The sequence below is a fragment of the Octopus bimaculoides genome, chromosome 19, assembly GCF_001194135.2.
Source record: "Octopus bimaculoides isolate UCB-OBI-ISO-001 chromosome 19, ASM119413v2, whole genome shotgun sequence".
NCBI classification, from domain to species: Eukaryota; Metazoa; Mollusca; class Cephalopoda; order Octopoda; family Octopodidae; genus Octopus; species Octopus bimaculoides.
In genome coordinates, this window is record NC_068999.1 from 32,014,010 (window position 1) to 32,024,253 (window position 10,244).

At 37.8% G+C, this 10,244-nt stretch overlaps 1 protein-coding gene across 1 annotated transcript in view; it reads left to right on the forward strand.

The window, feature by feature from the left end:
- Nucleotides 1-3,592: 3,592 nt before the first annotated feature.
- The window catches only part of LOC106873715 (transmembrane protein 126A), a 98,206-nt gene continuing 91,554 nt past the window's right edge, over nt 3,593-10,244 (forward strand). The window contains exon 1 of the mRNA XM_014921191.2: nt 3,593-3,670. The gene's annotated coding sequence lies outside the window, so the exon portion shown is untranslated. The remainder of the gene's footprint in view (nt 3,671-10,244) is intronic.

A 10,244-nucleotide genomic window follows, 5' to 3' on the forward strand; every position in this document is an offset into this window, starting at 1 on the left:
GCAGGCAGGCAGGCAGGCAGGCAGGCAGGCAGGCAGGCAGGCAGGCAGGCAGGCAGGCATCAATAGGATCTATGTGAGATGAAGTGATTGCAGCAGAGGAATATGATCAATCCAAACGACTTTTGAATGTCGCATTGTATCACTCAGACAAAAGAAAGAAATGAGTATATTCCATGCATACTCAAAAATGAGAGCAACAACATCCTCAGAGTTGGAGAAGATCTACTAAGCAGGTACTCTGAGAATATTTCTGTCTCATGCGACCCAAGGGAGGCTGGGCTGACCTGCCTAAACAGAAGCAGACATCATACCAGCAAGCTTGAGGGTAACAACAGCATTAATAGAAAGAGTAGCCTCTCCTGGACCTGTGAAAAGTACATTACATCCCACCTGCAAGGATATGTCTTCACTATCCAAGAACAGGAGATAGCTACTAAAAACCTAATAAACAAGAGGAACAATGATACCACCAAACCTCCATGTTGTGATAGAAAATGTTGGCTCTGCTATACATGCTTGGAAAATATCACCCACATCAGCAGCAGCTGCCCCAAAATGTCTATACAATACTACCTGCCTCTGAGGCATGATACAGTTGCAAAGGCTATTTACAATGCTATCATCAGGAAGAATTGCCCTGATGTAGACATCAAAGGTACATCAAAACCAGCAAGTATTCACATCTTTAAAAATAAGGAATACTGGTGGAACACTCCAATAAAAACATCAATTTAGTGTAAACATAACAGATCTGATATTGTTCTGTGACACAAGGAACAAAAGTCATGCACTGTTATAGAGGTCAGCTGCCCTGCAGATATAAATGTACAATCAAGAGTTCAGAAAAAAGAGAATTAATGCAGAACTTACAGTTGTTGTACCCTGACTATGAATTCTCATTTGTACCTATCATCATACTGCATTAGATTATGTACCAACAAATTTACACAAAAACCTAGAAATACTAAATTCTTTGAAGAAAGAACAAAAGAAATTGATGCAGATTCTCCAAATCACATCAAGTCAAGAACATACTTGCAAACACTGGGAACTCTCTCAACTCCAAAAGTCTTGTCCCTTTGTTAGCAACCAGCTTGAACTCTCTCAAATAAAACTCCAAGAAAAATACATACATACAAACATACATGCATGCATACATATATACATACATACATACATACATACATACTATTTGTATTACATGATCGAACGCACGTGTCATCCTTGCAAGTAAGTTTTTAGCTTTATATTTCTGACGCAACTCTATCTATCTTTGTATCTTTCTCTCCCTCTCGTTCTTCCTTCTGTTGTTCTTCACCTCTCCACTTCACTACTATATCTCTCTCTTCCTCCCTGTCCCTCATTGCTCACCTGTATTCTACTCCTCCTCCTTTTTCTTCCTCTACCACTCTCTCTCCTTACCCCTCGCTGGTCACATATGTCCGGCTACTACTTCCTTTCATATCTTGGCCATTGCCAAGCTCGCATGAACATTCCTCATCTCTCTTCCTTCCAGTTCGTTGCTTCACAGTGTTCAGTATACACATATTTTTTCACGTTTGGTCGTACAGCCTTTCTTGTTTATTTTCACTGTTTCGTTTTCCTGTCTTGTTTTCTGTCCGCCACTACATTCCTCCATGGTACAAATTTAATTTTTGGCCCATGAGAAGAGCCATTTTAACAATGCGTCCTGCCCTAACTCTTCGAAATGCTTAGTTTTAGAATGGTGGCAGCTGATGAAGGAAATGTTCTCTATGTGGCCTGTGTGTTTTCTGTACTCTGTTTATCATTTTGTCCATGATTTTTGCAACCTCCTGTACCCAGATAGGCATCTATATATACATGTAGATGTAGGTATGTACATACATGTACGTATATATGCATATATTCACATATTATTTGTATTACATACATACATACATAAATAAATACATAAATACTTACAAGCAAAAACACCCTGTTGTTGATGTTGAAATTCCAATGAAGGAACCTTGGATCTAGGTTAGAAACTGTTCTTTCTCTATTGGCAAGAAATCTTGAAATAAACTGAATAATGACATACATATATACATTCATACATTCATAATTCATACATACATCAAGAATTTATGTTGTATACTATTTGATATATCTGTATTAGTCTGTGTTATTCATATATATCTGCCACAAGTTACAGTGTGTTATTTCTCTCAGAATTTTTTTAGTAATGTGTGTGTGTGAGTGTGTGTGTGTGTGTGTGTGTGTGTGTGTGTGTATGAACATACATGATGCTCTTAAAGAACGGAATCAGAAATTATCTTGCATGCCAAAAACTGAATTTTTTTCGGGTGTGTGTGCTTTACGCATTGTATATTATGAATTTGCAGAAAAACGTAAAGCGGCAGGGAGGATTTTGTCTAAAATTTTCAGTTTTTACTTTTCCAAAAATTCTTTCAGATATATGTTTCAAAAAGTTGCACATACTTTTGATGAATAAGTGTTTCATGTTTAAAACTGAATCTGAAATAATTTTCACAAGAAAGTTAAAACTGAAAAGGAAGGGAAATAAGTGGGGAAACTCATATTTCTTTTCTCTTAAGAAATTACGGATTTTGTGGCTCCAAATAACATCCATTCATCCATCCATCCACCCATCCATCCATCCATCCATCCATGTCAGATTACTTGAATCCATATATTGTGACTTAAAATTATTTTGTTCAGTATGTATGTATGTATGTATGTATGCATTTATGTATGCATTTATGTATGTGTGAAAGCACATGGCTTAGTGGTTTGGGTATTATACTCACTGTGGTTTTAATCCGTGAACTAGACGATGTGTTGTGATCCTGAGCAAAACACTTCATTTCTGTTGTCAAAAACGAGTGATCCTGCAGTGGTCCGGCGTCCCATCCAAGATGGGAATGTATGCACCACAGAATCTGAGAAACTGGCCCAATGAGTGTATGGCTCAGGAAGAATTTTTGATCCTTCTTTTGTTTGTGTCCATGTATGTATAGATGTATGTATATATGTATGTATGTGTATGTATGTGTGTGTGCATGTATGTGTGTATTATTTATGCATATGTGCGTATGTGTGTATGTATTTATGTATGTATGTATGTATGTATGAATGTATGTATGCATGCATGTATGTATGTAAGGATGCATATATATATGCCTGTATGTGTATTCATATATGTATATATATATATATATATATATATATATATATATATATATGTATGTAAGTATGTATACATATATATATATATACATACATATATATTTGTATGTACCTATGTACATGTGTACGTATGTACATATGTATGTGTTTGTATTTATGTATGTTTGTATGTATGCATTTATGTATGTATGTATGTATGTATGTATGTATGTATGATTGCCAAAATACCCAATAGCGTAATTTTGTTAAAAATCATTATTTAGCAAATAATTCTACTCTTTGATATTCATTATTCAATGAAAAGGTATATTTAATAATTACAATAATTAAAAATAGAAAATAACAAATGAATTTCCGACAGAAAAACAGAAAAAGTATTCAAAAACAAATAGTAATTTCTGATAGGAAAAAGAAAGGCCGTCTGCTGTTATGGAGTGCGCAGGCTCAATATAAGTTACCGCTGATTACTTCCGGTGTTGCTGCTGTTCTCGTCCATGTGGTGAGTGTTGTGGTTTATAGTTGTTAGTTACTTAAGTGCGAGCACATTATTCAAATATGTATATATATATATTTGTAAATGTATATAAAGAATGTGAATATGTATGTATCGTTACTGTCAGATGTCCTATTTAATTGACGTGTGACAATTCAAGTTCGTCGTTTTTTTTTCTGTTATATATTATCAATGAATTAACCAATTCACCTTGGTAAATATCCTTGAAATAAATATACTTAGTTCATGTCACACATGGACATACACACATCTATCTATCTATCTATCTATCTATATGTGCACATACACAAGAAGCCGCTTATATTCATGGATAATGTTAGAAGATCGTTATCGTTTCAAAATTAGTGAGTCCCAAACACAGTGTTTTAAATATCCTGTACTTAATGAATGCCATTTGCTTGTTATTGTAGAAAAGGCTCCGCCGCAATGAGCGACTTCTATTGCGTGTTCGTATATATATTTATATATGTGTATGTAGCTAGGGGTGAGACGACACACACTCTAGCCACGCCGTTATATACATGTGTGTATATCTATCTATCTGTAAGTGAAAATTATTAAATACACAACTATGAAGTACAGATAGCTAACACAATAAAAACAGACTTTATACTAATATTTTGTAAAACCTGCAGTCTTTACATTTATTTATGTAGTTTATCTAAGCCGGTCCAGTGGCCTGGCCTCGTACAGCCACTTCTGTGTGTATATGCGTGTATTTAATCAGTGAAATTGTGTGTGCGTTAATTAAAACGTCTTCTGACGAACTGTTTGCCATCTCACTGTAATTCTTACTTTCACTTCTCTAACATCTCTTCAATCAAATGAGAATAGTGGGAATATCACATACTCATATTTTTCAGACAATCTCTACATAGTCGCTCGCTAAAAATACCAGCTAAATATCCATCATCTCACGTTACCGCCTTAAAATGGAAGGACATTAGGTTCGGAGAAAAAGTACAGGATGATTTCTGTTGGGAAATTTTTGATCATTAAAAATAACAGTCAAATCTTCCATAAATCGCACCGACTACTCTTTATAAAAAAGGTAAATACTTCTGGTCTCTAATATAAAAGACGAGATGGTCACTAAAATAAGTAATCAGTGCTGATATGGGTTCGTCGACTATATTAAGTTTTGTTTATCATTAAGACTAGTGGAATTGGTTGAGTGACAGGTAGTTATCCATACATCATTCTCTAATGCATCTCCTCATCCACAGAGTCACCTTGAGGCGCAACCTCTGCTGTCTCCACAGCCAATGTGAAGGCCTTCCACCTTCTGGCCCCTATGCTGCCCAGCATGTAAACTCTGCAGAGGAACTGGCCTGCAAAGTTTCTTATCCCACCTCACTATGATCACACTTTGCTTGCCACCCATTGCTTTGACATGGCACCACTAGGTCAGCATATTTCCTTCTCTTTCTCTCATTTGCATCTTCGATGTGGTCCTCCCTGGGAATGGAGTGTTCTAACAAAACCATCTGCTTGAATGCTCCCGAGAGCAGCACCATATCTGGTTTAGCGACAGTTTCTGAGAATTTCAGATGCTTCCCCAGGTTAACTTTCAGCCCTCAGTGTTATGCTTTTGATTGTAGGCCCAGCAAGATGGACCTGGTTGATGAGATCTTCACACCAGCCTTGACAAAGGTGACAATCTTCATTGCGCAAAGATGCTTGCAGTTGTTAATCCCACTTCAGACTGTGTCTGCTATGACCTTGAAGACCTGGTCATGCTTCCAGTGATCGCATCCTTCTCTTAGAGCTTTTGGACAGCTACTGAAGATGTACTCCAGGGTTCCTCTCCTCAGGCACAGGAGAAAAGCTGGTGACTCCTACTTTTTCCACTAGTACTAGTTGGAAGGGTTTGGCAGGACATCATGAACTACCTTAATTAGGAATCTGGTGGGGCTCTATTTTCCAAAGGTCAGATCATGAGATTTTGTGTGCCACTTCTTGGTCCCATCTTAGCTAGGTTCCATGATGCCTCATCCCATTACACTTGTTGGCTTGTGCCTCGACAGATGCTTGCACCTCATTCTGGCTCAGTAGCCTCCTTTCCTTTCACCTTGTCAAAGTATAATGCTTACAAGTTCTCTGTGTTCTAGCCATGACTTTGCAGCCTTAACAGCCTCCACTGCTCTCCACTTCCATCCTCTTCTGACCTTAATAATAGCCTGAGAAACTTTAGAATTGCTAGAAACTTTAGAATTTACCTCTCCTCTATTGGTCACTACAAATCTTCTCTTAGGCTGTGGAGAGGGAGCTTCAACTTGTTCTTTCCTTACACCTCATGTCAAACATATCCTGCTTCCATGAACCCACCTCTAACACATTTTACAATGAGAAACAACAACCTAGCCTTGTTCTATATCCTTAACTCTTTAGTATTCAGATTACTCGGTTAAATATAATGCGTATTTATTCATATTGTTTGAAATTAATAATGCACCATCTTATGACTTCAAGGTTTTGATGATATGATTGTTTATTTTTAGAATGGCATTGTAGAGTAGGTGTGAGACACCTAGCAATTTTGAGCATAGAACAAGTAGAATATTTTGGCCAGATACAGCCGCTTTAAATACTAAAGGGTTAAGACAGTATTGCACTACACTTTTCCTATGCATCAACAAAATTCACAACTGAAACTCTCTACATTACAGAAGGAATATAAATGGAAGTTATGCATGATGCCTTTTATTTTGTTTTGTTGGTGGCCCATTTAGAAGTTGAGACATTACTTGAAGCTCAGCTTGCAGGACCATTTTCTATTGTAGCCTTACCATTAGAAAGCTGCCATTTTCTTCAGTATAGGTTATAGTGTATTTGCTGACAGTCCAGTGGACTGGACCATTAGACATGAAAATATATATTAGCAACAGAGACAATTTTAATATCAAGAGGGACATCTGCATTTAATAGGACATCCACATTTAAGTGGGATAAATATTACCTCTTGGTATTAATACTGCCTCTGTTGCTAATATATATTTTGTACGTCCTAACTGAGGAAAACAAGCTAACTGACTAATTGCAACACCAGCACCTGTTCTGGCACTGTCAATCTATATATCTCTGGGGATAAATATTAGACATGAAATGTCTGTTTCAATGACAGAACACCCAGTTGGTTGTGGAACATGAACTGTTGGCTGTTCCACTGAGACATTGCCAACTGATTGTCTTAAATAGATTCAGGTTTCCTCTCTTAAGAACAGAAATATTGGAGTTTTGTGATAGCACTGTTTAATAAATTTATCTTACTTGATAGTTGTGACCTAATGTCATCAACAGAAGTTGTTATATTTGTACTACCTTCATAAATAAAGTTTATTGTTTCATCTAGAAGTCTATATTTAGTTACAGTCAATCTGGGAATACATGCATGTACACAAATCCCACCAGTATTAACTTTTTTTAAATTTATCTTTCTTGGGTCAATAAAACAATTAACATTCAATTACTAGTCAATTTAATCAATTATACCCCAACTGTCAAATTTTTTGTCCACTTGCTTATGTTAAAAATAATTAATTGTGGTTTTTATTTGTTTAATTTATTCTCAAAAATTTTTCATCTTGCATTTCCTTGATCTTCTCAATAATTTCATTAAAGAATTTGAAAATCATTTCATGAGTTTCTGCATCAAATGAATCATATGGAGTTTCTGATATTGCTTTCTAGGTTGTGTGAGAATTTAGTGATGAGATGTTCAAAATGATATTTCCAATATTGAAGTAGCTCAGCTGTGTTTGTACATGGTTTGCCATCTTTATATTTCATTTTCACCAAATGGTTTTCTCCTTTTTACCTCCATTTCACAAACTGACTTAAAAAGACTGACTGTTATTATTTTTGGAGTTAGCTTCACTAGTCTTGTTTTGTCTTACAGGGTTTTTTGTTTTTGCTCTTTAGCTGCTTCATTCAGTTTATTGTTTCTTTGGAAGACAAACTTTATGCCATCTGGCCCAAGCTGCAGCAGAAGTGTGAAAGCACTTCCCAACTGTATTTCAAACATTTGAGCCAAGTCTTTATCAGATTTTATATTTATGCCATATTGTTTTTTGATATCTTTCATATTTTCTTATGCTTTTTGTTTTTTTTGTGTGTGTGACTCCAAAAGTTGCCTAGACTTCAAAATGTTTAGGACTTAACTCAAACTAAATGGTATTGTGCTCTACTGTTATGTTTTTTTTTATGCATATTATTCTGTCTATTTCTTTACCATGTAAATATAGTTTCAATAGTTTCATTTTCCTCGTTGTTGCCTTGAGATAACCTTAGTTCACATATATCCTTAACCACCACATATTCATTTATTCAAGTTTATCACACAGTCACTTATTTCTCTAATTTTGTCATAGATTGGCTGATCAAAAACTCTCAGATTTTTCATTTCTGTTTCACTATTATCGACATTTGCTGTTTCGTTAAATTATGCTACACAAATCCCAATCCCAACAGAATATTTTCCTCCCTCGTGTTCTGACCATACTAACTCTGGCACCCCCTCTGTCTCACTCTGTCTCTCTCTCAGCCTCACTCTGTCTCTCTCTCAGCCTCACTCTGTCTCTCTCTCTTCTGATTACCACTTGCTTCACCAAGATTTCCTCCCCCGTCACCTATATAAACTAGTGCACACACTTGGATTCCCCTACTCGATTTTTAAGACCTCCGCCGAAAGAATACGTATCCAGAAGATGCTCTCGTCTAAATTTGCTAGTTTGCGGTACAACCAACCTCCCACCCCCTCCACCCGTACCAGAAGTTCCTATACTCTGTCATCCTTTGGTTGTCTCCTACGAACACTTCTAAAGGCTTTACGCCATCCCCACCCCTACTTAAGGCTTATCTCCTATGTAAGGTAGTGATCATATAGTGCATAAATTTGATGGTGTAGTGTATGCAGGTTGAATTGAAGGCTATTGTTTGGTTATGAATTCTGTCAAATGCGAGCTTTCTTTTCACGGGCCCACACCTCCCACACCCTCAAGATTGGCACTCTCAACATCGGCACACTGAAAGGTAGGTCTGGTGAGATTGTAAGGTGGAGAGCAGGTTGCACTAGGTTCCTCATAGGCAAAGAACACAGGTACAAAATTTTCTGGGCAGGGAACACTGACGGGGTCAGGGCGTAGGTATACTCCTTGCGGAGAAATGGGTTGATAAGGTAATCGAGATAGTCAGAGTATGCGACAGAATACTTAAGATTAGATTAGTGCTTCATCATGGGTTAGCAACCATTATCTCGGCTTATGCCCCTCAGCCAGGGCTACCTGATGGACAGAAAGACTGATTTTATGACACCCTCTTGCAGACTACCTCGTTGACGAATGACAGGGACCTTCTCTTTCTGGCTGGTGACTTCAATGGACATGTTGGACAACATACAGGGGGCGTACATGGAGGCTACGGTTTTGGTTCCTGCAATGAGGAAGGAACCAGGCTGCTGGAGTTCTGCAATGCAAATGATCTTATGGTTTGCAATACTAACTTCAGGAAACCCCTGCCAGTCACCTAGTCACCTACCGTTATGGCAGACACTCTAGCCAAACTGACTACATCCTCGCCAGAAAAAAGGAAAGATGGCTGCTTATAAATGCCAAAACCTTCCCAGACAAAGAATGTATCCAACAACATAGACTGATAGTTAGCAACTTCAGGATCAGGGCTAAATGGATGCCCAGAAGATGACCAACATAGAGGAGAAGGGTCTGGAAGCTTTAAGAGAAAAGAAACAGGCTTGGAAGAATGGTGGTAGCAGGGGATTGTATCAGACTGCCAGAAGGGAAGCAGATAAGAAAAAATTTGCCAATCTTCTACGCCATGAGGACCAAAGACTTGAGGTATTTCGTGTTGCAAGACAGTGTGTGAGAGAGAATTGTGATGTAAGGAAGAAATATGTCCGCATGTATGATGGTTCACTCGCACTAAATGAGGCTGCAAAGAGAGAGGTTTGGAGACAACACTATGAAAGGTTGCTCAATAAAGAGAATGAATGAGAGAAAGGAAGTCTGCCAAATGTCGACCCAACAGTGGGACCAGCTATCCGAATTGACAGTACCTTGGTAGATAAAGCAATTAAGAGTATGAAGACAGGGAAAGCCCCCAGCCCATCAGGAATCACCGCAGTGATGCTCAAAATATCTGGCAATGTTGGCTATAGCCTAGTCACCTGTATAGTTCAGGTGATACACAATGACTGGTGTAGCAGCACCTTAGTCAACTGCTACAAAGGTAAAGGTGACGCTTTAGATACAAATAATTACAGAGGTATCAAGTTGTTGGATCAGGTAATGAAGGTCGCGGAGAGGGTCATAGCCCAACTAATTAGGGAGAGAGTCAGTTTAGATGAGATGCAGTTTGGTTTTGTGCCAGGGAAAAGCACCACTGATGCTATATTTCTGGTAAGACAGCTGTAGGAGAAATACCTAGCCAAAGATAAACCTCTGTACCTGGCTTTCGTTGACATGGAGAAAGCCTTTGACAGGGTTCCCCGATCCCTTATCTGGTGGTCAATGAGGAAACTAGGGATAGATGAATGGTTAGTGAG